Raw genomic sequence first — 23,733 nt, forward strand, 5'->3', positions numbered from 1 at the left:
GAAACAGGGAACATCGTGTGTCTCTATATGCCGACGACCTTCTTCTTTATGTGAGTGACCCTACAGCCAGTGGCCCTGCAATTGTGTCCTTGTTGGATCAGTTTGGGACTTTTTCCGGCTATAAACTAAACCTCCAAAAAAGCAAATGCTTTCCCATCAACCTAGCCCTACAGATCCAACAGGAAACCCTGCCCTTTCCCATATCTCAAGAAGGTTTTGTATATTTAGGAATACACATCACCCTCTTTTTCACATCCCTGTTTGCAGCTAACTACATGCCTCAAGTTAGCCAAATGAAGGCTGACTTTGAGAGATGGTGTAGTCTGCCACTCACTATGGCTGGGAGAGTGCAGTCAGTGAAGATGACTGTACTTCCCAGATTTCTTTACTTGTTCCAATGTTTGCCGGTTTTCCTAGCCAAGTCATTTTTTAACTCAGTTAACCAATCTATAACCTCCTTTATATGGGGTAACAAGGTTCCAAGGGTCAATAAGTGCACTCCAAAGAGGTCGTGAAGTAGGTGGACTGGGCCTTCCTAGCTTTATTAATTATTACTGGGCATCCAATATCCAAAAGATATTATTCTGGCTCCACCGACCAGATACAGACTGGTGGCTGCTTGAACCCCAAGCCTGTTACTCCTCGTCTCTCCCAGCTTTAGTATATTCCTCCCTGCCATTGAAACCCTCTAGATTTACATCCAACCCTGTCATACTATCCACCATCAAAATTTTTAACCAATTTCGTTGCCATTATAAGCTTACATCAGCTTCAGTTCTGGGTCCCATTCATAGTAACCACTTATTCCCACCCTCTACGCTTGACTCAACCTTTCGCCAGTGGGGTTTGAATGGTCTTATGTGCATTAAGGATTTATACACTAACAACATATTTGATAGTTTTGACTACCTACACAAAAAACATGGCCTCCCACATAATCATTTCTATAAATATCTTCAGGTTGGCCACTTTGTCATGAAAACATTTCCTTCTTTTCCGGATCTCCCTCCTGTCACAGTGTTGGATAAATTCACTCTTACCTTTGCAAATAAAGGACTGATCTCTGCAGTATATTCTCAATTGATGTATTTAGGAGACCAAAACCTGAACAAAGTTAAAGCTAGGTGGGAGGATGACCTTGGTATGGATCTGTCTGAGGAATGCTGAACAGAAGCGCTGAAAAAAGTCCACTCCTCGTCATCATGTGCTAGATTGGGGCTCATACAATTTAAAGTTTTACACAGGGTTCATTTAAGCAAAGCCAGGCTTGCTAACATATATCCAGGGACAGACGCTGGCTGTGACAGGTGCTCGTTCTCTCCAGCCAATCTAGCTCATGCATTCTGGTCTTGCCCCAAACTTGTTAACTACTGGGCAGTGGTTTTTAAAACCATCAGTGAAGTCCCTGGGATGACAATGAGACCTTGCCCGCTTGTAGCTGTATTTGGTGTAACAGATAAAACCTTGGGTTTAAATACAACCCAGTCTGATATCATTACATTTACATCACTTTTGGCCCGTAGGAGAATCTTGCTGGTCTGGAAATCTACCACTCCTCCATCTGCCGCTGCTTGGCTGGAAGACGTCATGTTTTTTAAGGTTAGAAAAGATTAAATTCACATGTGTGAAAAAGTTTTATTTGAAATGGGAACCCTTTTTATCATACTTTGAGGGTCTAAAGGAACTACCTATTGACTGAGGGCACTTGACAGTAAGTGGGGATCCGCCTTTATTCTGTTTTGTTACTTTATTATTGTTAAAAAGTGCATTTGATTTTGTGATATATTTGGATTGTGAAAAAATAAGCTGCCAATGGGTGTTTAGGGAGGGTGGGTTAGGGTTATTTTGTTTATATTATTATTATTATTTATAAAAAACAAAATGGAGGAAAATGTAATGCCATACATCAGATGTACTGTGAATTTTTTTTTCCCTCCAATAAAAAACTATTAATTTTAAAAAAAGAATTAGAATCAAAGAGTGATACAGTGTGGAAACAGACCCTTCGGCCCAACTCGCCCACACCAGCCAACATGTCCCAGCTACACTGGTCCCAACCTGCCCAAGTCACCCTGCATTCTCATAGCATCCTCCTCAGTCCCCGTCTGGCCACTAACGGCTACAACCAGCACAACGACGACGCCTCCAGCTGCAGCGGCGGCTCCACCAAATCCGGCGCTCCCTCTTACATGGAGACTCCCGTCAGGTGTGTCTCTCTAACTCTCTCTTGTTTCGTTCCCCCCCCCTCTCCCTCTCGTTCTTTCCTCTCTAAGCTATGCTCCTTTCTAACAGTAAATATGCAGCCTCCACCCTCGTACCTCACTCAGGGAGCTGTGTATCACAACTCCAACCCTCCCCCCACGCCCCTTATCTCTCCTCCCGCAGCACGGCCTCCCCTCCAAATCGCCCCCTCCCTCCCTCCCCCCAACCCCAACTGAAACAATCTTCTCCCCCCCCCCCTTTCCTAGCTCTGACAAGCGACTCTCTCCATCCCTCCCCTACCCAAGTCGCACCAGCTTCTCATTCTCATTTAGCAAATGGCTAACAATGGCCAGTTTCCTTTATCATTGTTATTTTTTTGCTTCTCTTTCGCAGTCCTGGTCTGCCTCCGTCCTAAATCATTGCCCTTTATCGTTTCAGGTTGCGCAAGAAAAGGTCAAACAGCAAGAGGCCGGGACCTGTGCCTGGTGTCAAACGTTCACCGTCCAACAGTTCAGTCAACAGTCTGAGTAGCTACATTAGCAATGTCAGCAACGTCAGCAACTCCTCCAAGCGCTCTCAGCACTCTCAGCGCTCTCTGCACCTCAGCAGCAGCAGCGGCTGGCAGGAGCCCGTCGGTACGTGTCCGGGGAGGGCAGCGCGGGGGGGGGGGGGGGGTGGAAGCAGGGCACCGGCACATTTCTTTAGTCAGAGGCTGGTGAATTAGTGGAATTCATTGCCACTGAAGGCTGTGGAGGCCAAGTCAGTCGATATGTTTAAGGCAGAGATAGACAGATTCTTCATTAGTACAGGGGTTACGGGGAGAACACAGGAGAATGGGGTCAGGAGGGAGAGATAGTTCTGCCATGGTGGAATGTCGGAGTAGACTTGATGGGCCGAATGGCCTAATTCTCCTCCTATCACTTATGCTCTTTTGACATCAGTGTTCTTAAAGCCTTAACCCTTCCCTCCAAGATACTGGTTAAGGGCTTCTCCTTGGTTTAAAGTACCGCGATCACTGGTGCACGTCGGACACTCGTACAACAGTATCTCACTTTTAGTTGGAAACGAGCCCTTTGGCCCAACAAGTCCGCGCTGACCAGCGATCATCGCACAGCTGCTGTGAGACTTTGCCTACCCCGCCGGGTGCTGGGAGGCGGACAGGAGAGGGGTGAGTGGAGGATGTTGGGGTGTGTGGGGGGTGAGTGGAGGATGTTGGGGGGTGTGGGGGGGTGAGTGGAAGATGTTGGGGGGTTTTGAGGGCGAGTGGAGGATGTGGGGGGTGAGTGGAGGATGTTGGGGGGTTTCGAGGGTGAGTGGAGGATGTTGGGGGGTGGGGCTGAACACCCCATTGCTGGGGCAGGGTGAGGTTGAGTGGGCTATTACAAGACGCGTGTGTCGGGACATGGGGTGGGTGTATGTGCTGTTACTGGGAAGGGGGTGAGGGACATGTAAGCGGGCTGACGGTTGGGAGGGTAAATGAAGCGGGTGGGGTGTGAGGGTCCCGTCACTGGGGCAGGTGAGGGGCTGTTCGTAAGGTGGGCTGTGGGTACGTGAATGGGCCGTGGACTGACACTGGACAGGAGCTGATCGTGTTGTACAGGATTGTAGATTTCCCAGATGCTGGGTTACATCAGGGGGACACGCACGCGCACACGCACGCATACACACACACACACACACACACTCTCGCACACACACACACACACACTCTCACACACACACACACACACACACACACTCTCACACACACACACACACTTGCCATTTGACGACACAAAATCCCCCTGCATAGCGCCTGTTCAGCAAGGTGTGGAAAGTGATGCAGCTTCTGCTAAAGAGCTTCGTTCCATTGCAATCTCCATGTTGTATCAGCAGCAACTCCCTGTGTATCCATCCACTTAAAATCATGAATGAATCCATTTCCTGCAGCGTTTTGGAGAGAATATTCTGGATCCTGTCAGTATTGATGCTGTGACCTCTGTTTATTGATCCCTCAATAGCAAAACCTTTCTCGTGTAAAACCCTGCTACAATCTTGAACGTTTGATGGGTCATCTCTTTTACCTTCTCTGTTCCGACAGGACTCTTTTCCAAATTACTCTTTACTGTAATTCTAGACACTCTCTAAATCAATTCTTAGGCTTGAAGTCTGAAGAACGGTCCCCACCCGAAACATCGCCCATCCTTTTTCAGACAGAGATGCTGCCTGACCCGTTGAGTTACTCCAGAACGTTGTGTCTATCTTAGGCTTTTGACATCCTTCCTTTAATTTAGTTTACAGCATGGAAACAGGCCCTTCGGCCCACCGAGTCGGCACCGATTAGCGATCCACGCACACTAACAGTTGAGCCGTGGGCCGATCAGTTGCATGGTGCTATTATGAACAGCAGCACAAACATTGGGCCACATGACCCTTTGAACATTGTAAACCTTGAGAGAGAAGTTTGCTTTGTTGACATCGTGTTCTTCTTTCCCACCCCCCAGGTTTGGCGTACTCTGAATTGTTCTCTCCCCTTGCCAAGCTGTGGGGCTGGATCTCACTGCTGTCTCCAGGTAACTGCATTACTAAACTTCCCTTTTCTGTGGTCCATGGCCCCAAAACTCTGGTCCAGTCAACCAGTGCCCTGCTGATACTGGACCCAGTGGTGAGGTACAGCCCGCTGCTCTCTCCTTAAACTCCCAGGGTTTGCACAAGGCCTGGTCCCCAGTGCTCTGTTGTTCGTGCAGCCTAAGGACCACAGTCAGTGTGGGAGGAAGCCACCTTCCAGCTTGGTACTCCAGTGTGTTCCCTCAGCCTGACTGGGTCACTCACTGAGATGAGTGGTGAGTTGCCCAGAGGACCATAGAGTCAAGAGACGACTGACTGTCAATGCTCGGTTACTCGATCCCGACTGAAGACATGTTGTAACAATACTGGATGGGATTTATATAGCGCCTTTCTAATACTCAAGGCGCTTTACATCGCATTATTCATTCACTCCTCAGTCACACTCGGTGGTGGTAAGCTACTTCTGTAGCCACAGCTGCCCTGGGGCAGACTGACAGAAGCGTGGCTGCCAATCTGCGCCTACGGCCCCTCCGACCACCACCAATCACTCACACACATTCACACACAGGCAAAGGTGGATTAAGTGTCTTGCCCAAGGACACAACGACAGTATGCATTCCAAGCGGGATTCGAACCGTCTACCTTCCGGTTGCCAGCCGAACACTTAGCCCATTGTGCCATCTGTCGTCTAACACCTAAGGGAGGCCTGGTTTGTGCTCCAGGATCACTGGGGTGATGAAAGAATAGGATCTCCTTTAGATTTCCCCAGCTGTGTGGCACCGAGGATGCTTTTGAAATGTAGTGTAAGGTGGTGGACCGTGGCCAAGCTCGCACACAGCATTGTGTGTCAGCAGCGCCCATGTTCAATAAATTTAGATCTCTCTAACTTCAAGTAACCCTCTCTCTCCGTCCCTCCCCCCTCCTTAGTCATTGTACTAGTTTCACTGTCGTCCTGGTGAGTTTCATTGTCTGTATCATTCGTTAACACCGAGCCCACAGCCAACCAACAATGGGCCCTTTCCTTCTTCATCGTTACTTTTTTGCACATCGTTCATTCATTTGTTCCATGTCTCTCTACATCACCGTCTATATCGCTTGTTTCCCTTTCCCCTGACTCTCAGTCTGAAGAAGGGTCTCGACCCGATACTCCCTGCTCGGTGGAAATGTCATTGACAATCTCCCGTTTATTTAGTCTGGACACAAAAGGAGGCCATTCGGCCCGTTGTGGCCTCTGGAGTACCCCATCAGTGCTGTTGCCCGTTGATATCCCTGCAACCTATTTTTTTCTTAGGTTCCTTAAAGCTCCCCTGGGTTCTCCTGCCACCAGCTTGCGGTGGACTTTCTGTGGTGGTCCCTGCAGGGGAGAAGGTATCTCAGCCTGACGTGGTTCCACAGTATCAGTGCGTTCCATGTTGGAGAGTCTGAGCTCTCTCCGCTTCCACTGATGTGAAGCATTGCCCAACGTTGTCTAATATTGTGTTACTGTCTCTTTCAGAAAAAAGCTCTGCCCCTGGTGTACTGGTGGTTGGGCACAGCCTGGTACCAGTTAACAACGGCCATCTCCTTGATCGATGTCTTTACTCTGTCCAGGTACGTGCTCCGGGGATCCACAGACTCCCTTCCTCCACCTGGTCACACCCATCCCCACTGCCTCCTCCATCTCCTCCCCACCTCTGTACTGAACACACCCTCCCACAGGACACCCAGTCACACTGAACCACCGACAAATAGACAATAGACCATTGGTGCAGGAGTGGGCCATTCAGCCCTTCAAACCAGCAATGTGATCATGGCTGATCATCCACAATAAGTACCCCGGTCAGAATAGGCAGGTGAAAGGCAGAGATCGAGGAAGGAGGGTTGGTTTAAACTGCACGTAAAGGGGCCTGACGGGGAAGGCAGATGAGCTGAGGTATTGGATAGGTACGAGCGACTGGGACCTTGTAGCCATGACTCAAACCTGCTTAAGGGAGCGGCAGGACTGGCAGCTCAATGTTCCCGGGGTAGAGGAGCTTCAGGCCAGACAGGGGTGAGGGGAAAAGAGGAGGGGGGTTGCATTGTTGGGTAAGGAGGATGTCACGGCAGTGTTCAGAGGTGACATTACGGACGGTTCGTTTAGTGAGGCTATATGGGTGGAGCTGAGGAACAAGAAAGGGATGATCGCCTTGTTGGGGGTGTACTACAGACCCCCAAATAGTCAACGGGAATTAGAAGAACAAATGTGCCAGGAGATTGCAGACAGCTGCTGGTCAAATAAGGTTGTTGTAGTAGGGGATTTTACTTTCCCAATATAGACTGGGGAAATCATAGCGTGAAGGATTTAAATGGGGTGCAATTCCTCAAACGTGTTGAGGAGAGTTTTCTTAAGCAGTATGTGGAGGCCCCCACACGTGAGAGGGCAACACTGGATGTAGTATTGGGAAATTGGGAAGGCAAGTTAATGAAGTGTGTGTGGAGGAGCCTTTTGCGTCCAGTGACCACAGTTCGATTAGGTTTAAGATTTAATACAGAGATGTGTGAGATGTTGCATTTTGGGACATAGAACAAGGGAAGGACCTACACAGTAAATGGTAGGCCTCTGGGTTGTGTTATAGAGCAGAGGGACCTAGGAGTATAGGTTCATGGTTCCTTGAGGATCAAGTCGCACGTATAGGGAAAATATTGTCAAGCTTGGAAGGGTTCAGAGAAGATTTACGAGAATGTTGCCAGGACTAGAGGGTGTGAGCTATGGGGAGAGGTTGAGTAGGCTGGGTTTCTATTCCATGGAGCGCAGCAGGATGAGGGGGAGATCTTATAAAGGTATACAAAATCATGAGAGGAATAGATCGGGTAGATGCACAGTTTCTTGCCCAGAGTAGGGGAATCGAAGACCAGAGGACATATGTTCAAGGTGAAGGGGAAAAGATTTAATAGGAATCCGAAGGGTAACGTTTTCACACATAAGATGGTGGGTGTATGAAATAAGTTGCCAGAGGAGGTAGTTGAGGCTGAGACTATCCCATCATTTTAAAAAACAATTAGATCGGTACATGGATAGGACAGGTTTGGAGGAATATGGACTAAGTGCAGTCAAGTGGGACTAGTGTAGCTGGAACATTGTTGGTCGGTGTGGGCAAGTTGGGCCGAAAGGCCTGTTTCCAAATTGTATCACTCTATGACTCTAGTCTGTGTAGGGTAGTGTTAGTGGGCGGGAATCGTTGGCCGGTGCTGACTAGGTGGGCCGAAGGGCCTGTTTCAGTGCTGTGTCTTTAAACTAAACTTAAAAAATGATAACCCATTTATTGTACCCCAGGTAAACACACCACAGGCCAACCCACTTGTAGTACCCCAGATAAACCCACTAGAAACAGAAATAAACATAGACAAATGGAGCAGGAGTAGGCCATTCGGCCGTTCGATCCACAGACTACAAGATAGCCTGCCCACACTCTACCCCAGATACATCCACAGAACAGCCCTCTGATCCTGTACCCTAGGTTGACTAATCTTTGCACAAGTGTCACCATGGCTCTGAGCTTTGGGTTTGTGAAGTGAAGGTCAGTCAGCAGCGTGGGTCCATGGAGGGGTCTGTCCATCTCTTGACCATAATCATTGACCTGATTCTGTCTGTTTGATGGGAGCATTCGATTTGCTTGAAACGTGTGTGGGAAGGAACTGGAGATGGTGTTTTAAACCAATGATAGATACAAAAAGCTAGAGTAACTCAGCGGGTTGGGCAGCGCCTCTGGAGAGAAGGAATGGGTGACATTTCAGGACAACGCCCTTCTTCAGACTCCACAGATGCTGCCCGACCCATTGAGTTACAGCGGCTTTTTGTATCCATTTCGCTTTTGATGGGGTTGGGTTCAATAGCCGGCCGCTTTAGCATTTTGAAACCAAAGGCAGCTTTAGCATTTTAAAACCTTAGGCAACTTGAGCTTTTTCAAACCAAAGGCAGCTTTAGCGTTTTCAAACCAAAGGCAGCTTTAGCGTTTTGAAAGCAAAAGCGGCTTTAGCGTTTTCAAACTTGAGGCAAATTTAGCGTTTTCACACCAAAGGCGGCTTTAGCGTCATGAAACCAAAGGCGGCTTTAGCTTTTTCAAACCAAAGGTGGCTTTAGCGTCATGAAACCAAAGGCGGCTTTAGCTTTTTCAAACCTTAGGCAGCTTTAGCGTTTTCAAACCTTAGTCAGCTTTAGTGTTTTGAAACCAAAGGCAGCTTTAGCGTTTTGAAACCAAAGACGGTTTTATTTGAAAAGGAGAACGTTAAATCGGAAGTGGCAGTGATGCAGTTGAACAAAGGGGACCATGAAGGCATGAGAGGGGAGCTGGCCAATGTAGACTGGAAAGGGATCCTAGCAGGAATGAAGGTGGAACAGCAATGGCAGGAATTTCTGGGCATAATCCGGAAAACGCAGGATCATTTCATTCTAAAAAGGAAGAAAGATTCTAAGGGGAGTAGGAGGTAACCGTGTCTGACAAGAGAAGTCAGGGATAGAATAAAACTAAAAGAAAAGATGTATAACACAGCAAAGAGTAGCCGGAAGCCAGAGGATTTGGGAAACTTTCATAGTACATGTTGTAATAATAATAAAAATAATAAATGTTATTTATGGGCGCCTTTCAAGAGTCTCAAGGACACCTTACAAAAATTTAGCAAGTAGAGGAAAAACATGTAAGCGGAATGAAATAAATAGTAGAGACATAACTAGTACACAAATTAAAGCCAGAATTCAATTCAAAACACAATATGAGGCAATTCAAGCACAGATGAAAAGGGAGGGGGACGTGGGGCTAAGGATAGGCAGAGGTGAAGAGATGGGTCTTGAGGCGGGACTGGAAGATGGTGAAGGACACAGAATTGCGGATCAGTTGGGGGAGGGAGTTCCAGAGCCTGGGAGCTGCCCTGGAGAAGGCTCTGTCCCCAAAACTGCGGAGGTTGGACTTGTGGATGGAGAGGAGACCGGCTGATGTGGATCTGAAGGACCGTGAGGGTTGGTGGGGGGAGAGGAGGTCAGTGAGATATGGGGGGGGCAGATGGTGGAGGCCTTTGTAGGTGAGGACCAGGATTTTGTAGGTGATCCGGTGGGAGATGGGAAGCCAGTGAAGTTGTTTGAGGACTGGAGTGATGTGATGCCAGGATTTGGTGTGGGTGATGATTCGGGCGGCTGCGTTCTGGACCAGTTGGAGTCGGTTGATGTAGGTGGAGCTGATGCCAAGGAGAAGTGAGTTGCAGTAGTCCAGTCGGGAGGAGATGAAGGCAATGATGAGTCTTTCAGCAGCAGGAGGTGTGAGAGAGGGTCTGATTTTGGCGATGTTGCGGAGGTGAAAGAAGGAGGTTTTAATGACATGGCGGATGTGAGGCTCAAGGGAGAGGGTGGAATCAATGATCACGCCAAGGTTGCGGGCCTGGGGAGATGGGGAGACAGTGGTGCCGTCGATGGTGAGAGTGGGGTTATTGATTTTGCTGAGTGTGGATTTGGAGCCTATGAGGAGGAATTCTGTTTTATCGCTGTTGAGTTTGAGGAAGTTATGTTGCATCCAGGTTTTTATTGCTGACAAACAGGTGTTGATATGGGAGAGGGGGGGGGGGGTTGTGGGGGGATTTGGTGCCGAGGTAGTTCTGGGTGTCATCGGCGTAACAGTGGAAGTCCAGGTTGAAGTGGCGGAGTATCTGACCAAGGGGGAGGATGTAGATGATGAGGAGGAGGGGGCCGAGTACGGAGCCGTGGGGAACGCCTTGAGTGACTGTGGCTGTAGCAGAGGTGTGGTTATGGAGAGAGATGAAGTGAGATCTGTTGGAAAGGTAGGAACGGAGCCAGCTGAGTGCAGAACCTTCAATGCCGAGGTCTTTGGGTCTGGTGAGCAGGATGTTATGGTTCACTGTATCGAAGGCTGCGCTCAGGTCGAGGAGGATGAGGATGTTGAGGGAACCAGTGTCAGCAGAGGTGAGGAGGTCGTTGAGGACTTTGAGGAGAGCAGTTTCTGTACTATGGAGGGTGCGAAAGCCAGATTGGAGGGGTTCAAATAGGTTATACTCAAGGAGGTGGGAATGAAGTTGTGACGCAACGATACGCTCCAGGGTTTTTGAAAGAAAGGAGAGGTTTGAGATTGGGCGGTAGTTAGTGAGAGAGGAGGGATCAAGACCAGGTTTCTTTAAGATTGGTGTGACAGCAGCAGTTTTGAAAGCGGAGGGGACAATTCCTTGGGACAATGAGGAGTTGAAGAGATTAGTGAGGTAGGGGCATAGAACGGGGAGGCAGGACTTCAGCAGGGGAGTGGGGAGAGGATCGAGGGAGTAGGTAGTGGGTTTGGAAGAGCTGATGAGTTTGGAGATTTCAGTAGGGGTGACCAGGTCAAACTGGATGAGGAAGCAGTGTGGAGGAGGGGTAAGGAGGTCAGTGGAGATGTTGAAAGGAGGCGCCTTGGTAGGAGGTGTATTCGGGATGCTTAGCACACTTGAATAAAGGCTCGGACACGGGAGTAATCATACAAGCTTCTTTACTACAGGAGGTCACCTTGAGTCTCCCGCACATGCGTACTTGCACAACATATGACAAGACACTCATTACATATGCTAATTACATATGCTAATTATCACATACCTAATACTCCTCTCTCTTTAACTTGGAGGCAGATAACACCACTTCTATCACATACTCAACAGTACAATAGAAGGAAACAAAACTGGCAATAAGGGCTGAAAAGATGAAGTACGAAGGGAAACTCTCCAGGAATATAAAGAAGGACAGTAAAAGCTTCTTTAGATATATTAAGGGCAAAAGCGTAGCAAAGTCAAATGTGGGTCCCTTGAAGGCAGACACGGGTGAAATTATTATGGGCAACAAGGAAATGGCAGAAGAGTTCATTAGGTACTTCGGATCTGTCTTCACTAAGGAAGATACAAACAATCTCCCGGATGTACTGTAAGGGGGTAAAGAAACTGAAATAATTTTTCATAAGGCGAGGAATAGTATTGGGTAGGCGAATGGGACCTTAGGATCTTATAGAAACATATACAATTATAATATGACTGGACAAGCTAGATGCTCGAAAAATGTTCCCAATGTTGGGCGAGTCCAGAACCAGGGGCCACAGTCTTAGAATAAAGGGGAGGTCATTTAAGACTGAGGTGAGAAAAAAACATTTTCACCCAGAGAGTTGTGAATTTATGGAATTCCCTGCCACTGAGGGCAGTGGAAGCCAAGTCACTGGGTGGGTTTAAGAGAGAGTTAGATAGAGCTCTAGGGGCTAGTGGATTCAAGGGTTATGGGGAGAAGGCAGGTACGGGTTATTGATAGGGGACAATCAGCCATGATCACAATGAATGGCGATGCTGGCTCGAGGGGCGGAATGGCCTCCTCCGGCACCTATTTTCTATGTTTCGATGTTTTAGCATTTTCAAACCAAAGGCGGCTTTAGCGTTCTCAAACCAAAGGCGGCTTTAGCGTTTTCAAACCTTAGGCGGCTTTAGCGTTTACAAAGCAAATGCGGCTTTAGCGTTTTCAAACCAAAGGTGGCTTTAGCGTTTTGAAACGAAAGGCGGATTTAGCGTTTTGAAACCAAAGGTGGCTTTAGCTTTTTCAAACCTTAGGCAGCTTTAGCGTTTTCAAACCTTAGTCAGCTTTAGTGTTTTTAAAGCAAAGGCAGCTTTAGCGTTTTGAAACCAAAGGCAGCTTTAGCGTTTTGAAACCAAAGATGGCTTTATTTGAGAAGGAGAACGTTAAATCGGAAGTTGCAGTGATACAGTTGAACAAAGGGGACTATGAAGGCATGAGAGGAGAGCTGGCCAATGTAGACTGGAAAGGGATCCTAGCAGGAATGAAGGTGGAACAGCAATGGCAGGTATTTCAGGGCATAATCCGGAAGACGCAGGATCATTTCATTCTAAAAAGGAAGAAAGATTCTAAGGGGAGTAGGAGGCAACCGTGGCTGACAAGAGAAGTCAGGGATAGAATTCAACTTAAAGAAAAGATCTATAACACAGCAAAGAGTAGCCGGAAGCCAGAGGATTGGGAAACTTTCAGAAGACAATAGAAGGAAACAAAACGGGCATTAAAGGCTGAAAAGATGAAGTACGAAGGGAAGCTGTCCAGGAATATAAAGAAGGACAGTAAAAGCTTCTTTAGATATATTAAGGGCAAAAGCATAGCAAAGTCAAATGTGGGTCCCTTGAAGGCAGGCACGGGTGAAATTATTATGGGCAACAAGGAAATGGCAGAAGGGTTGATTAGGTACGTTGGATCTGTCTTCACTAAGGAAGATACAATCAAGCTCCCGGATGTACTGTAAGGGGGTAATGAAACTGAAATAATGTTTCATAAGGCGAGGAATAGTATTGGGTAGGCGAATGGGACCTTAGGATCTTATAGAAACATATAAAATTATAATATGACTGGACAAGCTAGATGCTGGAAAAATGTTCCCAATGTTGGGCGAGTCCAGAACCAGGGGCCACAGTCTTAGAATAAAGGGGAGGACATTTAAGACTGAGGAGAGAAAAAACATTTTCACCCAGAGAGTTGTGAATTTATGGAATTCCCTGCCACTGAGGGCAGTGGAAGCCAAGTCACTGGGTGGATTTAAGAGAGAGTTAGATAGAGCTCTAGGGGCTAGTGGATTCAAGGGTTATGGGGAGAAGGCAGGTACGGGGTTATTGATAGGGGACGATCAGCCATGATCACAATGAATGGCGATGCTGGCTCGAGGGGCGTAATGGCCTCCTCCGGCACCTATTTTCTATGTTTCGATGTTTTAGCATTTTCAAACCAAAGGCGGCTTTAGCGTTTTCAAACCAAAGGGGGCTTTAGCGTTTTCAAACCAAAGGTGGCTTTAGCTTTTTCAAACCTTAGGCAGCTTTAGCGTTTACAAACCAAAGGCGGCTTTAGCGTTTTCAAACCAAAGGTGGCTTTAACGTTTTGAAACGAAAGGCGATTTAGCGTTTTGAAACCAAAGGTGGCTAAAGCTGACTAAGGAAACAAAACGGGCAATAAGAGCTGAAAAGATGAAGTATGAAGGGAAGCTGTCCAGGTATATAAAGAAGGACAGTAAAAGCTTCTTTAGATATATTAAGGGAAAAAGCGTAGCAAAGTCAAATGTGGGTCCCTTGAAGGCAGACACGGGTGAAATTATTATGGGCAACAAGGAAATGGCAGAAGAGTTGAATAGGTACTTCGGATCTGTCTTCACTAAGGAACACACAAACAAACTCCCAGATGTACTGTAATGGGGTAAAGGAACTGAAAGAAATTTTCATAAGGTGAGGAATAGTGTTAGGTTGGCGAATGGGAGCTAAGGATTTTATATAAACATATAAAATTATAATATGACTGGACAAGCCAGATGCAGGAAAAATGTTCCCAATGTTGGGCGAGTCCAGAACCAGGGGCCACAGTCTTAGAATAAAGGGGAGGTCATTGAAAATTGAGGTGAGAAAAAATATTTTCACCCAGAGAGTTCTGAATTTATGGAATTCCCTGCCACTGAGCGCAGTGGAAACCAAGTCACTGGGTGGATTTAAGAGAGAGTTAGATAGAGCTCTAGGGGCTAGTGGATTCAAGGGTTATGGGGAGAAGACAGGTACGGGTTATTGATAGGGGACGATCAGCCATGATCACAATGAATGGCGATGCTGGCTCGAGGGGCCGAATGGCCTCCTCCGGCACCTATTTTCTATTTTCTATGTTTTACCGTTTTCAAACCAAAGGCGGCTTTAGCGTTTTCAAACCAAAGGCGGCTTTAGCATTTTCAAACCAACGGCGGCTTTAGCGTCTTGAAACCAAAGGTGGCTTTAGCGTTTTGAAACCAAAGGCGGCTTTAGCGTCTTGAAACCAAAGGCGGCTCTAGCTTTTTCAAACCTTAGGCAGCTTTAGTGTTTTCAAACCTTAGTCAGCTTTAGTGTTTTGAAACCAAAGGCAACTTTAGCGTTTTTAAACCAAAGACGGCTTTATTTGAGAAGGAGAACGTTAAATTGGAAGTGGCAGTGATGCAGTTGAACAAAGGGGACTATGAAGGCATGAGAGGGGAGCTGGCCAATGTAGACTGGAAAGCGATCCTAGCAGGAATAAAGGTGGAACAGCAATGGCAGGAATTTCTGGGCATAATCCGGAAGACGCAGGATCATTTCAATCTAAAAAGGAAGAAAGATTCTAAGGGGAGAAGGAGGCAACCGTGGCTGACAAGAGAAGTCAGGGATAGAATAAAACTAAAAGAAAAGATGTATAACACAGCAAAGAGTAGCCGGAAGGCAGAGGATTGGGAAATTTTCAGAAGACAAGAGAAGGAAACAAAACGGGCAATAAGGGCAGAAAAGATGAAGTACGAAGGGAAGCTGTCCAGGAATATAAAGAAGGACAGTAAAAGCTTCTTTAGATATATTAAGGGCAAAAGCGTAGCAAAGTCAAATGTGGGTATCTTGAAGGCAGATACGGGTGAAATTATTATGGGCAACAAGGAAATGGCAGAAGAGTTGATTAGGTACTTCGGATCTGTCTTCACTAAGGAAGATACAAACAAACTCCCAGATGTACTGTAAGGGGGTAAAGGAACTGAAATATTTTTTTCATAAGGCGAGGAATAGTATTGGGTAGGCGAATGGGACCTTAGGATCTTATAGAAACATATAAAATTATAATATGACTGGACAAGCTAGATGCAGGAAAAATGTTCCCAATGTTGGGCGAGTCCAGAACGAGGGGCCACAGTCTTAGAATAAAGGGGAGGTCATTTAAGACTGAGGTGAGAAAAAACATTTTCACCCAGAGAGTTGTGAATTTATGGAATTCCCTGCCACTGAGGGCAGTGGAAACCAAGTCACTGGGTGGATTTAAGAGAGAGTTAGATAGAGCTCTAGGGGCTAGTGGAGTCAAGGGATATAAAAGTGGATAAGTCTCCAGGTCCTGACAGGATATTCCCTAGGACATTGAGGGAAGTTAGTGTAGAAATAGCCGGGGCTGTGACAGAAATATTTCAAATGTCATTAGAAACGGGAATAGTCCCCGAGGATTGGCGTACTGCGCATGTTGTTCCATTGTTTAAAAAGGGTTCTAAGAGTAAACCTAGCAATTATAGACCTGTTAGTTTGACTTCAGTGGTGGGCAAATTAATGGAAAAGATACTTAGAGGTAATATATATAAGCATCTGGATAAACAGGGTCTGATTAGGAACAGTCAACATGGATGTGTGCCTGGAAGGTCATGTTTGACTAATCTTCTTGATTTTTTTGAAGAGGTTACTAGGGAAATTGACGAGGGTAAAGCAGTGGATGTTGTCTATATGGACTTTAGTAAGGCCTTTGACAAGGTTCCTCATGGACGGTTGGTTAAGAAGGTTAAACTGTTGGGTATAAATGCAGGAATAGCAAGATGGGTTCAGCAGTGGCTGAATGGGAGAAGCCAGAGGGTAATGGTGGATGGCTGTTTGTCGGGTTGGAGGCAGGTGACTAGTGGGGTGCCTCAGGGATCTGTGTTGGGTCCTTTGTTTGTCATGTACATCAATGATCTGGATGAAGGGGTGGTAAATTGGATTAGTAAGTATGCAGATGATACCAAGATGGGGGGTGTTGTGGATAATGAAGAGGATTTCCAAAGTCTACAGAGTGATTCAGGCCATTTGGAAAAATGGGCTGAAAGATGGCAGATGGAGTTTAATGCTGATAAATGTGAGGTGTTACACCTTGGCAGGAAAAATCAAAATAGGACGTACATGATAAATGGTAGGGAATTGAAGAATACAGTTGAACAGAGGGATCTGGGAATAACCGTGCATAGTTCCTTGAAGGTGGAATCTCATATAGATAGGGTGGTAAAGAAATCTTTTGGTATGCTAGCCTTTATAAATCAGAGCATTGAGTATAGAAGCTGGGATGTAATGTTAAAATAGTACAAGGCATTGGTGAGACCAAATCTGGAGTATGGTGTACAATTTTGGTCGCCCAATTATAGGAAGGATGTCAACAACATAGAGAGAGTACAGAGGAGATTTACTAGAATGTTGCCTGGGTTTCAACAACTAAGTTACAGAGATAGGTTGAATAAGTTAGGTCTTTATTCTCTGGAGCGCAGAAGGTTAAGGGGGGACTTGATAGAGGTCTTTAAAATGATGAGAGGGATAGACAGAGTTGATGTGATCAAGCTTTTCCCTTTGAGAATAGGGAAGATTCAAACAAGAGGACATGACTTCAGAATTAAGGGACAGAAGTTTAGGGGTAACATGAGGGGGAACTTCTTTACTCAGAGAGTGGTAGCGGTGTGGAATGAGCTTCCAGTGGAAGTGGTGGCGGCAGGTTTGTTGGTATCATTTAAAAATAAATTGGATAGGCATATGGATGAGAAGGCAATGGAGGGTTATGGTATGAGTGCAGGCAGGTGGGACTAAGGGAAAAAAGTTGTTCGGCACGAACTTGTAGGGCCGAGATGACCTGTTTCAGTGCTGTAATTGTTATATGGTTATATGGTTATATGATATGGGGAGAAGGCAGGTATGGGTTATTGATAGGGGACGATCAGCCATGATCACAATGAATGGCGATGCTGGCTCGAGGGGCTGAATGGCCTCCTCCAGCACCTATTTTCTATGTTTCGATGTTTTAGCATTTTCAAACCAAAGGCGGCTTTAGCGTTTTCAAACCAAAGGCGGCTTTAGCGTTTTCAAACCAAAGGCGGCTTTAGCGTTTTCAAACCAAAGGCGGCTTTAGCGTTTTGAAACCAAAGGCGGATTTGGCGTTTTCGAACCTTAGTCAGCTTTAGTGTTTTTAAAGCAAAGGCAGCTTTAGCGTTTTGAAACCAAAGGCAGCTTTAGCGTTTTGAAACCAAAGACGGCTTTATTTGAGAAGGAGAACGTTATATCGGAAGTGGCAGTGATGCAGTTGAACAAAGGGGACTATGAAGACATGAGAGGGGAGCTGGCCAATGTAGACTGGAAAGGGATCCTAGCAGGAATAAAGGTGGCACAGCAATGCCAGGAATTTCTGGGCATAATCCGGAAGACGCAGGATCATTTCAATCTAAAAAGGAAGACAGATTCTGAGGGGAGTAGGAGGCAACCGTGGCTGACAAGAGAAGTCAGGGATAGAATAAAACTAAAAGAAAAGATGTATAACACAGCAAAGAGTAGCCGGAAGCCAGAGGATTGGGAAACCTTCATAGGACAATAGAAGGAAACAAAACGGGCAATAAGGGCTGAAAAGATGAAGTACGAAGGGAAGCTGTCCAGGAATATAAAGAAGGACAGTAAAAGCTTCTTTAGATATATTAAGGGGAAAAGCGTAGCAAAGTCAAATGTGGGTCCCTTGAATGCAGACACGGGTGAAATTATTATGGGCAACAAGGAAATGGCAGAAGTTGAATAGGTACTTCGGATCTGTCTTCACTAAGGAAGACACAAACAATCTCCCAGATGTACTGTAAGGGGGTAAAGGAACGGAAATAATTTTTCATAAGGCGAGGAATAGTATTGGGTAGGCGAATGGGACCTTAGGATCTTATAGAAACATATAAAATTATAATATGACTGGAGAAGCTAGATGCAGGAAAAATGTTTCCAATGTTGGGCGAGTCCAGAACCAGGGGCCACAGTCTTAGAATAAAGGGGAGGTCATTTAAGACTGAGGTGAGAAAAAACATTTTCACCCAGAGAGTTGTGAATTTCTGGAATTCCCTGCCACAGAGGGCAGTGGATGCCAAGTCACTGGATGGATTTAAGAGAGAATTAGATAGAGCTCTAGGGGCTAGTGGAGTCAAGGGATATGGGGAGAAGGCAGGTACGGGTTATTTATAGGGGACGATCAGCCATGATCACAATGAATGGCGGTGCTGGCTCGAAGGGCTGAATGGCCTCCTCCGGCACCTATTTTCTATGTTTTAGCGTTTTCAAACCAAAGGCGGCTTTAGCGTTTTCAAACCAAAGGCGGCTTTAGCGTTTTCAAACCAAAGGTGGCTTTAGCGTTTTGAAACCAAAGGCGGCTTTAGCGTCTTGAAACCAAAGGCGGCTTTAGCTTTTTACACACCTTAGGCAGCTTTAGCGATTTCAAACCTTAGTCAGCTATAGTGTGTTCAAACCTTAGTCAGCTTTAGTGTTTTGAAACCAAAGGCAGCTTTAGCGTTTTGAAACCAAAGACGGCTTTATTTGAGAAGGAGAACGTTAAATCGGAAGTGGCAGCGATGCAGTTGAGCAAAGGGGACTATGAAGGCATGAGAGGGGAGCTGGCCAATGTAGACTGGAAAGGGCTCCTAGCAGGAATAAAGATGGCACAGCAATGGCAGGAATTTCTGGGCATAATCCGGAAGACGCAGGAACATTTCAATCTAAAAAGGAAGAAAGATTCTGAGGGGAGTAGGAGGCAACCGTGGCTGACAAGAGAAGTCAGGGATAGAATAAAACTAAAAGAAAAGATGTATAACACAGCAAAGAGTAGCCGGAAGCCAGAGGATGGGGAAACCTTCATAGGACAACAGAAGGAAACAAAACGAGCAATAAGGGCTGAAAAGATGAAGTACGAAGGGAAGCTGTCCAGGAATATAAAGAAGGTCAGTAAAAGCTTCTTTAGATATATTAAGGGAAAAAGCGTAGCAAAGTCAAATGTGGGTCCTTTGAAGGCAGACACGGGTGAAATTATTATGGGCAACAAGGAAATGGCAGAATAGTTGAATAGGTACTTCGGATCTGTCTTCACTAAGGAAGACACAAACAATCTCCCAGATGTACTGTAAGGGGGTAAAGGAACGGAAATAATTTTTCATAAGGCGAGGAATAGTATTGGGTAGGCGAATGGGACCTTAGGATCTTATAGAAACATATAAAATTATAATATGACTGGACAAGCTAGATGCAGGAAAAATGTTTCCAATGTTGGGCCAGTCCAGAACCAGGGGCCACTGTCTTAGAATAAAGGGGAGGTCATTTAAGACTGTGGTGAGAAAAAACATTTTCACCCAGAGAGTTGTGAATTTCTGGAATTCCCTGCCATAGAGGGCAGTGGATGCCAAGTCACTGGATGGATTTAAGAGAGAGTTAGATAGAGCACTAGGGGCTAGTGGAGTCAAGGGATATGGGGAGAAGGCAGGTACGGGTTATTTATAGGGGACGATCAGCCATGATCACAATGAATGGCGGTGCTGGCTCGAAGGGCCGAATGGCCTGCTCCGGCACCTATTTTCCATGTTTTAGCGTTTTCAAACCAAAGGCGGCTTTAGCGTTTTCAAACCAAAGGCGGCTTTTGCGTTTTCAAACCAAAGGCGGCTTTAGCGTTTTCAAACCAAAGGCGGCTTTAGCGTTTTCAAACCTTAGTCAGCTTTAGTGTTTTGAAACCAAAGGCTGCTTTTGCGTTTTGAAACCAAAGGCAACTTTAGCGTTTTGAAACCAAAGATGGCTTTATTTGAGAAGGAGAACGTTACGTCAGAAGAGGCAGTAATGCAGTTGAACAAAGGGGATTATGAAGGCATGAGAGGGGAGCTGGCCAATGTGGACTGGAAAGGGATCCTAGCAGGAATGAAGGTGGAACAGCAATGGCAGGAATTTCTGGGCATATTCCGGAAGACGCAGGATCATTTCATTATAAAAAGGAAGAAAGATTCTAAGGGGAGTAGGAAGCAACCGTGGCTGACAAGAGAAGTCAGGGATAGAATAAAACTAAAAGAAAAGATGTATAACACAGCAAAGAGTTGCCGGAAGCCAGAGGATTGGGAAACTTTCAGAAGACAATAGAAGGGAACAAAACGGGCAATAAGTGCTGAAAATATGAAGTATGAAGTGAAGCTGTCCAGGTATATAAAGAAGGACAGTAAAAGCTTCTTTAGATATATTAAGGGAAAAAGCGTCGTCAAAATGTGGGTCCCTTGAAGGCAGACACGGGTGAAATTATTATGGGCAACAAGGAAATGGCAGAAGAGGTACTTCGGATCTGTCTTCACTAAGGAAGACACAAACAATCTCCCAGATGTACTGTAAGGGGGTAAAGGAACTAAAAGAAATTTTCATAAGGCGAGGAATAGTATTGGGTAGGCGAATGGGACATTAGGATCTTATAGAAACATATAACATTATAATATGACTGGACAAGCTAGATGCAGGAAAAATGTTCCCAATGTTGGGCGAGTGCAGAACCAGGGGCCACAGACTTAGAATAAAGGGGAGGTCATTTAAGACTGAGAAAAAACATTTTCACCCAGAGAGTTGTGAATTTATGGATTTCCTGCCACTGAGGGCAGTGGAAGCCAAGTCACTGGGTGGATTTAAGAGATAGTTAGATAGATCTCTAGGGGCTAGTGGATTCAAGGGTTATGGGGAGAAGGCAGGTACGGGTTATTGATAGGGGACGATCAGCCATGATCACAATGAATGGCGATGCTGGCTCGAGGGGCCGAATGGCCTCCTCCGGCACCTATTTTCTTTGTTTCGATGTTTTAGCATTTTCAAACCAAAGGCGGCTTTAGCGTTTTCAAACCAAAGGCAGCTTTAGCGTTTTCAACCCAAAGGCGGCTTTAGCGTTTTCAAACCAAAGGCGGCTTTAGCGTTTTCAAACCAAAGGCGGATTTAGCGTTTTGAAACCAAAGGTGGCTTTAGCTTTTTCAAACCTTAGGCAGCTTTAGCGTTTTCAAACCTTAGTCAGCTTTAGTGTTTTTAAAGCAAAGGCAGCTTTAGCGTTTTGAAACCAAAGGCAGCTTTAGCGTTTTGAAACCAAAGGCGGCTTTATTTGAGAAGGAAAACGTTAAATCGGAAGTGGCAGTGATGCAGTTGAACAAAGGGGACTATGAAGGCATGAGAGGGGAGCTGGCCAATGTAGACTGGAAAGGGATCCTAGCAGGAATAAAGGTGGAACAGCAATGGCAGGAATTTCTGGGCATAATCCGGAAGACGCAGGATCATTTCAATCTAAAAAGGAAGACAGATTCTGAGGGGAGTAGGAGGCAACCGTGGCTCACGAGAGAAGTCGGGGATAGAATAAAACTAAAAAAAAAGATGTATAACACAGCAAACATTAGCCAGAAGCCAGAGGATTGGGAAACATTCAGAGGACAATAGAAGGAAACAAAACGGGCAATAAGGGCTGAAAAGATGAAGTATGAAGTGAAGCTGTCCAGGTATATAAAGAAGGACAGTAAAAGCTTCTTTAGATATATTAAGGGAAAAGCGTAGTCAAATGTGGGTCCCTTGAAGGCAGACACGGGTGAAATTATTATGGGCAACAAGGAAATGGAAGAAGAGGTACTTCGGATCTGTCTTCACTAAGGAAGACACAAACAATCTCCCAGATGTACTGTAAGGGGGTGAAGGAACTGAAATAAATTTTCATAAGGCGAGGAATAGTATTGGGTAGGCGAATGGGACCTTAGGATCTTATAGAAACATATAAAATTATTATATGACTGGACAAGCTAGATGCAAGAAAAATGTTCCCAATGTTGGGTGAGTCCAGAACCAGGGGCCACAGTCTTAGAATAAAGGGGAGGTCATTTAAGACTGAGGTGAGAAAAAACATTTTGACCCAGAGAGTTGTGAATTTATGTAATTCCCTGCCACAGAGGGAAGTGGAAGCCAAGTCACTGGGTGGATTTAAGAGAGAGTTAGATAGACCACTCGGGGCTAGTGGAGTCAAGGGATATGGGGAGAAGGCAGGTACAGGCTATTGATAGGGGACGATCAGCCATGATCACAATGAATGGCGGTGCTGGCTCGAAGGGCCGAATGGCCTCCTCCGGCACCTATTTTCTATGTTTTAGCGTTTTCAAACCAAAGGCGGCTTTTGCGTTTTCAAACCAAAGGCGGCTTTAGCGTTTTCAAACCAAAGGCGGCTTTAACGTTTTCAAACCAAAGGTGGCTTTAGCATTTTCAAAGCAAAGGCGGCTTTAGCGTTTTCAAACCAAAGGCGGCTTTAGTGTTTTGAAACCAAAGGCGGATTTAGCGTTTTGAAACCAAAGGTGGCTTTAGCTTTTTCAAACCTTAGGCAGCTTTAGCGTTTTCAAACCAAAGGCGGCTTTAGCGTTTTTAAATCAAAGGTGGCTTTAGCGTTTTCAAACCTTAGTCAGCTTTAGTGTTTTGAACCAAAGGCTGCTTTTGCGTTTTGAAACCAAACGCAGCTTTAGCGTTTTGAAACCAAAGACGGCATTATTTGAGAAGGAAAACGTTAAATCGGAAGTGGCAGTGATGCAGTTGAACAAAGGGGAATATGAAGGCATGAGAGGGGAGCTGGCCAATGTAGACTGGAAACGGATCCTAGCAGGAATGAAGGTGGAACAGCAATGGCAAGAATTTCTGGGCATAATCCGGAAGACGCAGGATCATTTCATTAGGGCTGAATGGCCTCCTCCGGCACCTATTTTCTATGTTTTAGCGTTTTCAAACCAAAGGCGGCTTTAGTGTTTTCAAACCAAAGGCGGCTTTAGCGTTTTCAAACCAAAGGCGGCTTTAGCGTTTTCAAACCAAAGGGGGCTTTAGCGTTTTGAAACCAAAGGTGGCTTTAGCTTTTTCAAACCTTAGGCAGCTTTGGCGTTTTCAAACCTTTGTCAGCTTTAGTGTTTTTAAAGCAAAGGCAGCTTTAGCGTATTGAAACCAAAGGCAGCTTTAGCGTTTTGAAACCAAAAACGGCTTTATTTGAGGAGAACGTTAAATCGGAAGTGGCAGTGATGCAGTTGAACAAAGGGGACTATGAAGGCATGAGAGGGGAGCTGGCCAATGTAGACTGGAAAGGGATCCTAGCAGGAATGAAGGTGGAACAGCAATGGCAGGAATTTCTGGGCATAATCCGGAAAACGCAGGATCATTTCATTCTAAAAAGGAAGAAATATTCTAAGGTGAGTAGGAGGCAACCGTAGCTGACAAGAGAAGTCAGGGATAGAATAAAACTAAAAGAAAAGATGTATAACACAGCAAAGAGTAGCCGGAAGCCAGAGGATTGGGAAACTTTCATTGGACAATAGTAGGAACCAAAACGGGCAATAAGGGCTGAGAAGATGAAATACGAAGGGAAGCTGTCCAGGAATATAAAAAAGGACAGTAAAAGCTTCTTTA

The sequence above is a fragment of the Amblyraja radiata genome, unplaced genomic scaffold (assembly GCF_010909765.2).
Source record: "Amblyraja radiata isolate CabotCenter1 unplaced genomic scaffold, sAmbRad1.1.pri scaffold_469_ctg1, whole genome shotgun sequence".
Taxonomy (NCBI): domain Eukaryota; kingdom Metazoa; phylum Chordata; class Chondrichthyes; order Rajiformes; family Rajidae; genus Amblyraja; species Amblyraja radiata.